Below are 10179 nucleotides of genomic sequence, written 5' to 3'. Positions count from 1 at the left end.
GAAGGAAGGAAGGAAGGAAGGAAGGAAGGAAGGAAGGAAGGAAGGAAAAGAGCGCTCAGAGATTTAGAAAGTTTTTAAGCAGTAGAACTGTTGGGGATGGGAGTGCAGCAGTCACCACAGAGTCTTTCTTCTCTTCAGGAACTGCAGTGAGACATCCTGTTCCCAGAACCTGTATCTACTGAGATCAAAGAAAATTCTAAAAGTGGCTAAGGGTAATGTGGTTTGACTAAAATATAGGTGTTTGGAAGGTGTTCAAGTGGTTATGTTCCTGCAGACTTCTGTGGCATAGGATTAAATCAGGATGAACGTTTTTCACTAATGAAATGTTTCTAATGACAAAGTTGCCTCATATTAACTTATCTTCTTTACCTATCCCCCACCCTAAACATATACTGGTTCACAGGTGTCCGTTCCGGCTCCCAGCTGCTCCCATACACAGACGCAAGGTGCTGGAAGTCCTTGAGTGCTACCTCAACTAGTGGCGTTGCAGGACGCTTCCCAGGCAGTGCTGCGAGGAAGTTCAGGGAGCTGTAGTGTTCCAATACAGGTATGTCCTTGCAAAGCTCTGTTTGAAAGACTACAACTCCCAGAATATTCCACTTTTTTTTCACAAACTGCTGCAGAGGCTTTTGTAAGATGACACCTGCTACAGGAGAAAAAATGTGGGGAATCAATAGTTAGCACAAAATAAGTAATTATGAAAGGGCTCTTCCAAATTGACACTCCGAAATCCATATCAAGTAGCTTTCTAGGCGGGTTGAGAAACTCAGGTACAGAGGACATTATACTAAGAGAAAAGCAGCAACACAAAAATGATTACTCAAACTTCATGGAATCTCTTCTTCAAGTTTCAGCTTAGCACTGAAAAGGGGATTCTCTAGATCCCAGGTGAACTCCAAAACAAAATCAGATGGCAATATTTGGAGCAGACATAACAGCTTGAATAGGAGAGCTGAGCAGTTGCATGTACTTAGGTACACACTTCTCAGCCTGGCAGGCTTTCGGTGATAGGACCATAACCCTATGCCATTAAGAGACATATACCATTTCTTTTTATTTAAATATGTATATAATTTGGTCCCACCAAATCACAAAAATCAGTTATGTAGCACAATGAACAATGCAATTTAAAGGGAGCTGAGGACTTCTGTAAATTTCCAGTCCAATGTTCTGCAAATCTTCCGAGTCCTGACCCCCAAATATTCCGACAAGATTAATTTTGCAACTATAAACTTTTCTTTTTTTTTTTTTATGCAAAAACCATCTATAGAGTATTAGATTCAAAAGTATGCTAGAAGTTTATGTATCTTTCCATTTTTCACCTAAAACTAAATGTTCCCAGGGACGTATCTAGAATATTTCTTGCTTTGAATTGCTTCAAGTCATTTCCTAGGCTAAATATCCTGAAGACTGATAATAACCCATACCACAACAGAAAGAATTACCCAAGGATTTACACTCTAATACTTTTCTGACATGCAATGACATCCCTAAAAGAAGCCTGAAAACAGCAAGAAAAAAAACGAGCTGTCACTCATTGTAAGGCTATGAAACCGCTTCCTTCAAACTACGAGCACCTTTAGCTTCATATTTTATTCAGTATTTAACAAAGGACAGAGGTATTTCATCAAATGCATGCCAGGCACACAAAGTTTCCAAGTTTTCTACAGCTTTTAGTTTCACCAGTTCTTGGGACTGACCCCAGTTTCTATATGTGCATCTTGGACATTAACACTCTTGTGCAGATGAAGTTCCTTTTTCATTGTTATTACAGAGCAACAGTTTCTTCCTTCCAGAATGTTGTAAGCTACAAAAACTACATCAGTGGTACTGTGATAATGATAGTGCTCAACTGATGAATTGTTTGTTGTACTGGAGTTCCAGTGACCATGAAAGATACACACACCACTAGACAGCAAGATTATCATGACTATAGACTATTTAGAGAATAATGTTTCATGTACTCTATTTGCATTTGCAACTTGAAAGAACAACTGAAAAGACAGGATTATAGATGAACATATACATTAACTATAGATTAACATGCTTCATATGTAAGCCTGAAGTTTATTGTATTGCAGGCTATGTACTAGGTGAGTCAATTATACCATAGAGGCCTGGCCCATATTAAGGGGCCCCTCTAACTGCAGAGAGTGTCTTCCAAGCATCTGTAGATATAAGCTTTCCATATCACTGAAAGATGCAGTCTGCTTGTCTCACTAGTATCAGACAACCTCTTCTTATTCTTCAGAGTTCTGCTCTTCTCTCCTCTTTGAGTTCAGTACTTGCACATTGTGGCATATGGCAGTTAGCCCATTGAGAAGTGAGAGCTTCTTTACCTTGCCCTGACACGGTCTGCTCTAATGGTAGGCTCTTTCACTCACAGAAGGACTGATAAGATCTAGCCTTCAGGATCTACCAAAGCTTTCTGATCTTTCATTTGGCTATCTTCAGTTTTTTTTTTCTGGAACTTTTCTGGAATTGGTCTGGGTGAAAACTGAAAAGAAATCTCATTTAAAAAAAAAGAAAACTCATTAAAAAAAAAGAAAACTCATTAAAAGTGCTAATCTTTTAAAGCTAAGTATCAGTCAAAATAAAAAGAAAGGAGTATTAAATTTCATATTCAAGGATTATGGATTTCACCTTCTAATCTCATTGGAGAGCAGGAGAAACGAGCATGTTTTAATCTAAGAAAATATGTGTTTTCATAATATGCTGCAGAATATAATGAGAATATCATGGATGGTTCAGAGTACATGGATGCATTTCTTTTTGGGAAGCCCTAGGAAGATATTTAGAATCTCTAACTAAAAGCAAGTAACATAGCTATTTTAATGTAGATACTGAACTTTTCTATATCATAGAAAAATATTTTTTAATAACACAATGATTGTACATGTAACCTGAAACCTGCCTATGCTAAAAGTCCTCAATGATACAGAGTTTACCAAAGTGTCAATAGCCAAAGGCATCAACAGCTTCCTCCAGACCAAAGCAGGGTGAAGTATGAGGGGCAGGTCCTTACACTGCCAGCTTTGGTAATCTCATGTAGCTGGTAGTGTCAGACAATATGGGAGTTAGTTATAACAGTCATTTGTTATAACCAGAATGTTTTTCAATTTTATTAAAATGAGATTTCAAACCAGACTTTAAAATAATATTTTCAAGCAAAACTTGATTTTTTGCATAGTTTTAATACATTGTAGAAAAAAAAAAAAGTCACCAAAAACATTTTCTATTTTTTTGTGTTTACACAGTTTTACTAAAACTGGAAGCATCTTAGCCTCCCTGCTGGTGCCCATTCATTGCAAGCTCATCTTTTCAGAAAGAAATAGAAATGTACACTACATAGGTCATGTTTAGACCATACATACATCACAGAGGAGAGAAAATAATTCTGATGTTGGTTGATGGGTCTGCTATCAGAATATGATCTTCAGAAAGAAATTTGCACTAGCTTATACTGAATTAGCTACTCCTGACTTGAAAAAAATGGGTAAGAAAACATGACAGTGCGAATTCTAGGATCACCCAATATGATATTATTTAGATTAATCTTCCCCTGTTTAGGTATCCAAAACATGAGAAATTTTTTAGCTAGTCAGCTGAGACAGTCCTTGTGTGTGTGCCTTTAGAAGATGATTCAGCACATCCTTAGTTTTCTTACGTGCATCAAGTGAATCACATTCTGGAGGTGCACTTCCTCCACTTATGAGACATCATGGGAATGCCTGTGAGTAGGTGTAATGGATTCTCAGAGTCCAAAAATTCAGTGATGGTAAAAAAATTGCATGTTTAAATTACATTAGTCATTTTATTTTCATGCTAGATCTAACTGTGCCTTGAACTCCTGTAATGGGACATGGCTCTGAATATGAATCAATTCAGAACATTTACATACATCAATGCTGGTAAAAAGACCTTGTTTTGGTGTCAGGGAGTGGAGTCTGCTCTACAGGTGTGAACTCGCTGATGTTCAGTATTGCTGGCAGGGATAAAAGACTCTAGAACTAATAATCACCTAGGACTTTTGTTGGATTTCTTGCACCTCTATAGCAACTTTGTCTACTCCAGACAGAATCCCAAAGGCAAGACTGATGTTTGCAAATATAGGCTGGCAGAAAAATCAGGGCTATGGAGCTAAACAAGCTAACAGTATGTATACACATACTAGTTCAGTTTTGCATTGCCAGACAGTTCAATAGCAACAGGATGAAAGACCTAAAGTCCCATCAGATGTTAACCATCATATGTATTTATTTTTTGCCTTTTCTAGTTCTGAGAATTCCACATACAAGAGTGGAATTCTAATGGTACATTTAATGTGTTTCCTGTTTCTGTTTTTAATTAGCAGGAAAACAGAAGGTACAGAAGGTGCACGTTCTTTTTCACCTTTGCAGTTGATTTTCTGTTATCTCTTTGTTTTCCTGCTGTCCTTATTCCCTCACTGTTTGTTTTGTTAAAAATCTGCCTGCAACTACTTTTTTTTTGGTTACCACTATGTCTGATTTTAATAGAAAAGCCAAAGAAGAACGATCTGTATATAGCACAAATCCTTTCAGCTCTGCAATATATCATTTAATGCTCTATTTCAGTAATCCTGCTTACAATCACTTGTCTTTACATATCACAGCCATTATAAAGAGAGTAGCAGTATTACTGTGCAGTGGTTAGGAATAAATGACATTTGCAGTGTGGAGGGTATTATTTCATTTAGGTCACCCAATGAAGTCCATCCTTCTATTCTGCCATCTATCCTTCCAACCACCCATCCATCTACTACTATATAGATGTAGTATTATATACAGTTTCAGTACTGCATTATATTTCTTTCTTTAAGACAATTAGCCTAACTTTTGATCAGAAATACCTGTAATTTCTCTCAAAACTAACTAACTGATGTTTGTATAATATCCAATCTGTTATGGTTAAATACTCTGTTACAGTGTGCAGAACTGGAATGTTAAACTAGAGAAACATTCATCACCTTTACTGCCAGGAAGCAGAATATCATGCTTTAGTCTGCAGAGAATAAAAAAGAGAAAGAAGAGTTAGGAAAAGAAAAACGTGGTTGGAAGTTCACACTGATGAAAGACAATTTGATTTTAAATTAGAGTTATATTACAGATAGTACAATAGAGCATTGCTTGGTGGAGTAGAGGATGGTTTCTTGTTCACTGAGTTAATTTTTTCTGCTCTGTGTCGGTTCAAGCAGTCAGTCTGGCTTTCATTCGTACTACAGATACACTGCATTCAGAGAAGGTAACTGTGGAGAACCACTGATATACCTGCCTGTGGCGAATGCTACAGAATCTGTAAACCCATCTATAGGCCAGATGTAGTTTTTGACACTTCAAATTATTGAGTACTATCAGGCATCTAGAGCTTAGAAGTATCATGTATCACATTTTATTGGGACATAGCAATGAACTGACATCCAGGGAAGTTAAACTGATCAGAATAATTGCTCTTTGATCAGTATAAACATTCATCCAAATTTAGCACTGGAATCAACTGAGCTTATGCTAAGCTACTAATCAGTCGCAGTTCTAAATGTCCCTATTTTGGTAAACAAGCTGTCAAAGGAAGATTAAAAGTAGTAATTTCCTGCTTGCATTGCCATTCCTGGTGAACATGACCTAGGTTGACAAAATATTAAGCAAAGTGCTACCTGATAACGTGCAATCATTTTTGTTATAAGCCCAAATGATAGAGAACAGGAAATTCACATACAAAACATAAATACATGCTAAGTTAAATGTGTTCATGCTAAATCATCTTACATCAACATCCAAGCTAAACCTGAGCTGAAATTTATGAAATCTACCAATAAGTCACACAAAATGTCTTGTAAGATGTATGACTGCTTCATTAATTTAGACTGTTAAACTGAGAGAAATAAAAACCTCAGATGAAGTGTCTTACAGATAACAGTTAACTACAGCCCAAACTTCCTTCACAAAATTTATAAAAGGCTTTGGTTTTTTTTGCTTCTGTGGAATTTTTGGGTCAGTCCACTCAACCAATTTCCAGCAGTTTTCAGATATTGTCTGCCATCTCTCTCTCAGCAAGTGTTTCAGGTGACAAGCCACCTCCATTAAAGACTTACATACTTGCTAAGAGTTTTCTTTAAGAACACTCAGGTATTCATTGAAAAGTGCATGCTTTGCAAGAGAAGGGAAAGTCATGGTGCAGAAATGTTGTCATGGCAGTGTTTTTCGTAGCAGTCAGATGGAAAACATGCTCTTTCAGCTGTGCTTTGAAAAGGGAATATATGAGTTGAAAGAAAGCTTGCTCTTTCACATGAACTGAGCTTCTTCAGTGAAAATGTGAGTTCAAAATGAAAATGGAAGCTTGAACAGTCACTCCAAAGACTGTGGAGGTTTGGATGTGGGTCAGTACACTGATTTTAAGAAGCAATAGTCTTCAAAGCATCCGGACTCATTATATAACGAGCTGCAGATTCCTTTGCTCGTAAATGAACTTCATCTTAGGCTAAATCTGAATTTCCACCTGCATGGGTTATGCGGTAACCTCTGACAACACTATCATATGTTAAAAAGGGACAAGAAGCACTTTTCACTAGTTTCAGTGTCTGATGCTATTGTGTAAAAAGATAGATGAGGAAAGCCCTGTATTGCTTTAACAGGTATGGTCCTCATGAGAATTCAAACTCATTTCTATTGGCTTTGCTGAAAAATAACTTTTTAATAATTCATGTTCTGTGTGAGAATAGAAAAGCTCACACAGAAAGAAAAGACAGAGCTGGATTTTCTACCATGAGCAGCAGAATAATGTTGCACTTTCCAGCTCCATTTCTCAGTCATACTGAAAAACAGAATTATTGGAGAATAAGCATTTATGAAGAGAACAGGAAGGCAGGAAAGAAATATTTTGGCTCTGATGCCAAAATGAAATTGCAAGCTCTGAAAGAGAAAGAAAATATATCTTAATTTGAAAGTTGTGTGCTATTTCCATTGTAGTACGTCTGACAGCTTCTTGCACTGTATTTATTTGAACATTTCTCAAGCCAAAATCCTGCTATAAGTCCATTACATTAATGGTATGAAGAATCCAGTAAATTGCTAATCTAGCAATCCTGCCAGAGATTGGTCAACAGTTTCAGGGCACTCATACCTGTACGTTAATAACACTTTTAACATGAACTACAAACAAGAAGCTGGGTTTTTCTTTGAGCTTTCTACCTTAGGGGAGCTACACCATACTCCCAACATTTATTTGATAACAGAGATGTCATTTTTGTTATGGATTCCTGTATTTCTTCACATAATTGAAAGCCAAAGTGAAGGCGCACTGCTTGTAAAGAGACCTTATTTTCTCTCACACTTGTATTCAAAATGGTTGCCAAGAAAAAAAAGTAAAACTTCTTGAGATAGTAGGACTTTATTTCAGATGAAGACACAGAGAAAGTGAGTATGCTACTTGCTTTTCACTTCATGAGCTCTACTTGCAACTGCTTTTCTCCTTTGTCATATCATTATAGAATACTGGAAGCCAATTAATAAAAAGCCATCACTACCACCAAATAAAAACTATACCAATGAACAAACACAAAACTTTTACTAAAAGGAGTACCATATTTATATTGAAAAGTCTTCCACATTGTTGGTGCGATTCCTTACCCAGGATATCCTGAGATTTTCCCTCAGCTCACATTAACTGCAGTAGGATACTTAAGTGTTAAAGATTACTTCTCTTTTATTTAACTTTAAATATTAATAGAGCAACCTGTCCGCGGGCCATACAATGGTGAGAAGAAATGGTGACTTCAAAGAAGTGACATTCATAGAAACATACAAAAAATAATATTAAAGGGACCTCTGGAAGTCTTTTAGTTCAAGCTCCCATTCAAAGCTGGGACAACTTCAAAGCCAGATCAGGCTACATCCAGCTGAGTTTTTAAAATCTTCAAGGATGGTGATTCCACATCCTCTCTGGGCACTTGTTCCCAAATTTAGCTACTCTGATGTATTTTATTTTTTAACTTACACCTACCTAGGATTTCCTCTGCTGTAACCTGTAACCATTGCTTTCCGTCCTTCTGCTGCATTCCCACTTACTCTTCCCTTTTCCCTGATGAATGAACATGGCTCTCTCAGTCTCTCTCCAACCACTTGAATGGCCCTCAGCTAGACTGTTCCAGTTGGGTGACATCTGCCTTGTACTGAGGCACTCAGAACTGGCCTCAGCAGTATGAGGGAATAATCTGTTGTCTGTGCTTTTCTTAAATAGGCCAGTGTGAAGTTAACCTAAGAGTGCAATGAGAACTTGTTCAATTTGCTGTCCACAAAGATACCCAGGCCCTTCTCTGCAGAGCTGTAACTGAATCAGTCTGTATCCAACCTATGGATCTAATCCCTTAAGCTTGCAATGTAGTGTCAGATTCAGAATAGGTTTAAATAATGTGCTTCCTGCATTTGAATGTGTCTTCCCACATTCCCTTAAGCTATGGGGAAGACCAATGAAGCCTCTGTCAGGGGAAACTGCTGTCTGTGCCTACCAGTGCAAGGCACTGAACTGGAATTAAACTGCAACCAAGTCGTGTAAGATGTGCTGTTGGGCCTTATCATGGTTTAACTCAGAAGACAGCTCAGCACTACACAGCCATTCACTCATTCTCTCACTGCAGGACAGGGGAGAAAACTGGAAAAATGGTAGGGTACATTGGCTGAGATAAAGACAGTATAATAGGAAAGAAAAGGAAGGGATAAATAATAATTATTATTATAATAAAATAATAAAGAAAACAAATGATGCACAATACAATTGCTTACACCTGCTGACCGATGCTCAGTCAGTCCCTGAGGAGCAACTGAACTGCCCCCCTCAGTTTTATAGTTCCACACAATGTCATATGCTATGGAATATCCCACTGGATAAAGTCCTTGACTTTGTTGCTGAGCAACAACTGAAACATCAATGTATTACCAAAATTATATTCTCCTAAATCCACATGGCACCACTCCAGCCACTATCAAGAAAATCAGGTCTGTTTCAGACAAAACGGGAACAGACCTGAATCTCACAGAGCCAGTGATTAGCAAGACCATAGGAATGGGGATATAGGTTGAGTAACATTCTTCATGAAATCTTTTGTCAACTTGTAACTCCGATCTCCAAAGATACTAAAAGATATCTAACGGAGAATCACACCAAGGGAGCTGAAGGCATTCCTACACACATCTGCCCATGTCTCTCTCTCCTGTTTATTACCAGACCTGAAACAGGGAAGCATAAGGAAGTAGGATTTAATAGCTTAAATATGTAGTGTATTCACTTCAATTGCAATTAGAAGGACAGACACTCAGATTGAAAAAATCTCAACAATATTCACAAGAGAATATTTGTCTAAACTGTTGTATTTCTGGATTGTCTGAATGCAGTTATCTTCAGCAGTTAACTGTCTGAGCTGTCTTACCCTTCTAATAGTTCTGTTTCAGGAAGAACCAGGGCTGCACTGCTTTTGCATCATGACTCATTTTTCCCTAAGTGATAGGTAAAGGCTCCTTTACACGTGTTGACAGAATCAAGATGCCCTTTTTCAACAGCATCTTCAAGCACTCAGTCATCAGTGAGATTCAGCAAGGTCTCAAAGTATTTTCTAAGAGCAGCTGGAGTGACTGCTGACTGTTTATCTGATTGCCATCCCACACATAGATCTTACACATGTATATAAGGAGCTCTTAAATTGAACTAGTAATCAACAGTTCAAAAAAAAAAAAAAAAAAAAAACATCCCAAACAACGGAAGGTGGTATTTGTTCCACAAAATATAGTATTATGATGAAATCCATTGGCATGGGATGTTGTAGATTCTAAAAGGTTACATAGAGTTTAAAAAGCAACAAAAAAAAAGTATGGAAGAAAAATATATTGGAGCTATTAAATACAAAGATATCATTTTTAGCTCAAGATGTCCTAGTGCAGAAGACAGAGAACAGGAGAATGCACAGAGGGAGGAATATTATAAAATTTACTTTTTTTTGGTGCTCTTTTCTGAGTATTTGCACTTGGCTACTGCTAGAAGTGGGCTGCAGAGCTAGAACAGTAGACTATGTAATTCTTATGTTTGTCCACATATGAGTTGCTAAATACAGCACAGAACTGGAAACAAGGAAAACAAAGCTGTAATTCTAGAGCACAAACTCTTCAGAAAGAT

The 10179-nt window shown here is 37.4% G+C and overlaps 1 protein-coding gene across 1 annotated transcript in view; it reads right to left on the bottom strand.

The window, feature by feature from the left end:
* The window catches only part of GABRG3 (gamma-aminobutyric acid type A receptor subunit gamma3), a 289358-nt gene that overhangs the window by 68783 nt on the left and 210396 nt on the right, over window positions 1–10179 (bottom strand). The gene's annotated exons all lie outside the window — the stretch shown is intronic.

This window comes from Lagopus leucura, unplaced genomic scaffold (assembly GCF_019238085.1).
Source record: "Lagopus leucura isolate 7727_CA_CO unplaced genomic scaffold, USGS_WTPT01 Super-Scaffold_100001, whole genome shotgun sequence".
Taxonomy (NCBI): domain Eukaryota; kingdom Metazoa; phylum Chordata; class Aves; order Galliformes; family Phasianidae; genus Lagopus; species Lagopus leucura.
The sequence above is the reverse complement of the archived record's forward strand: the minus strand, read 5'-3'. Positions and strand labels throughout refer to the sequence as shown.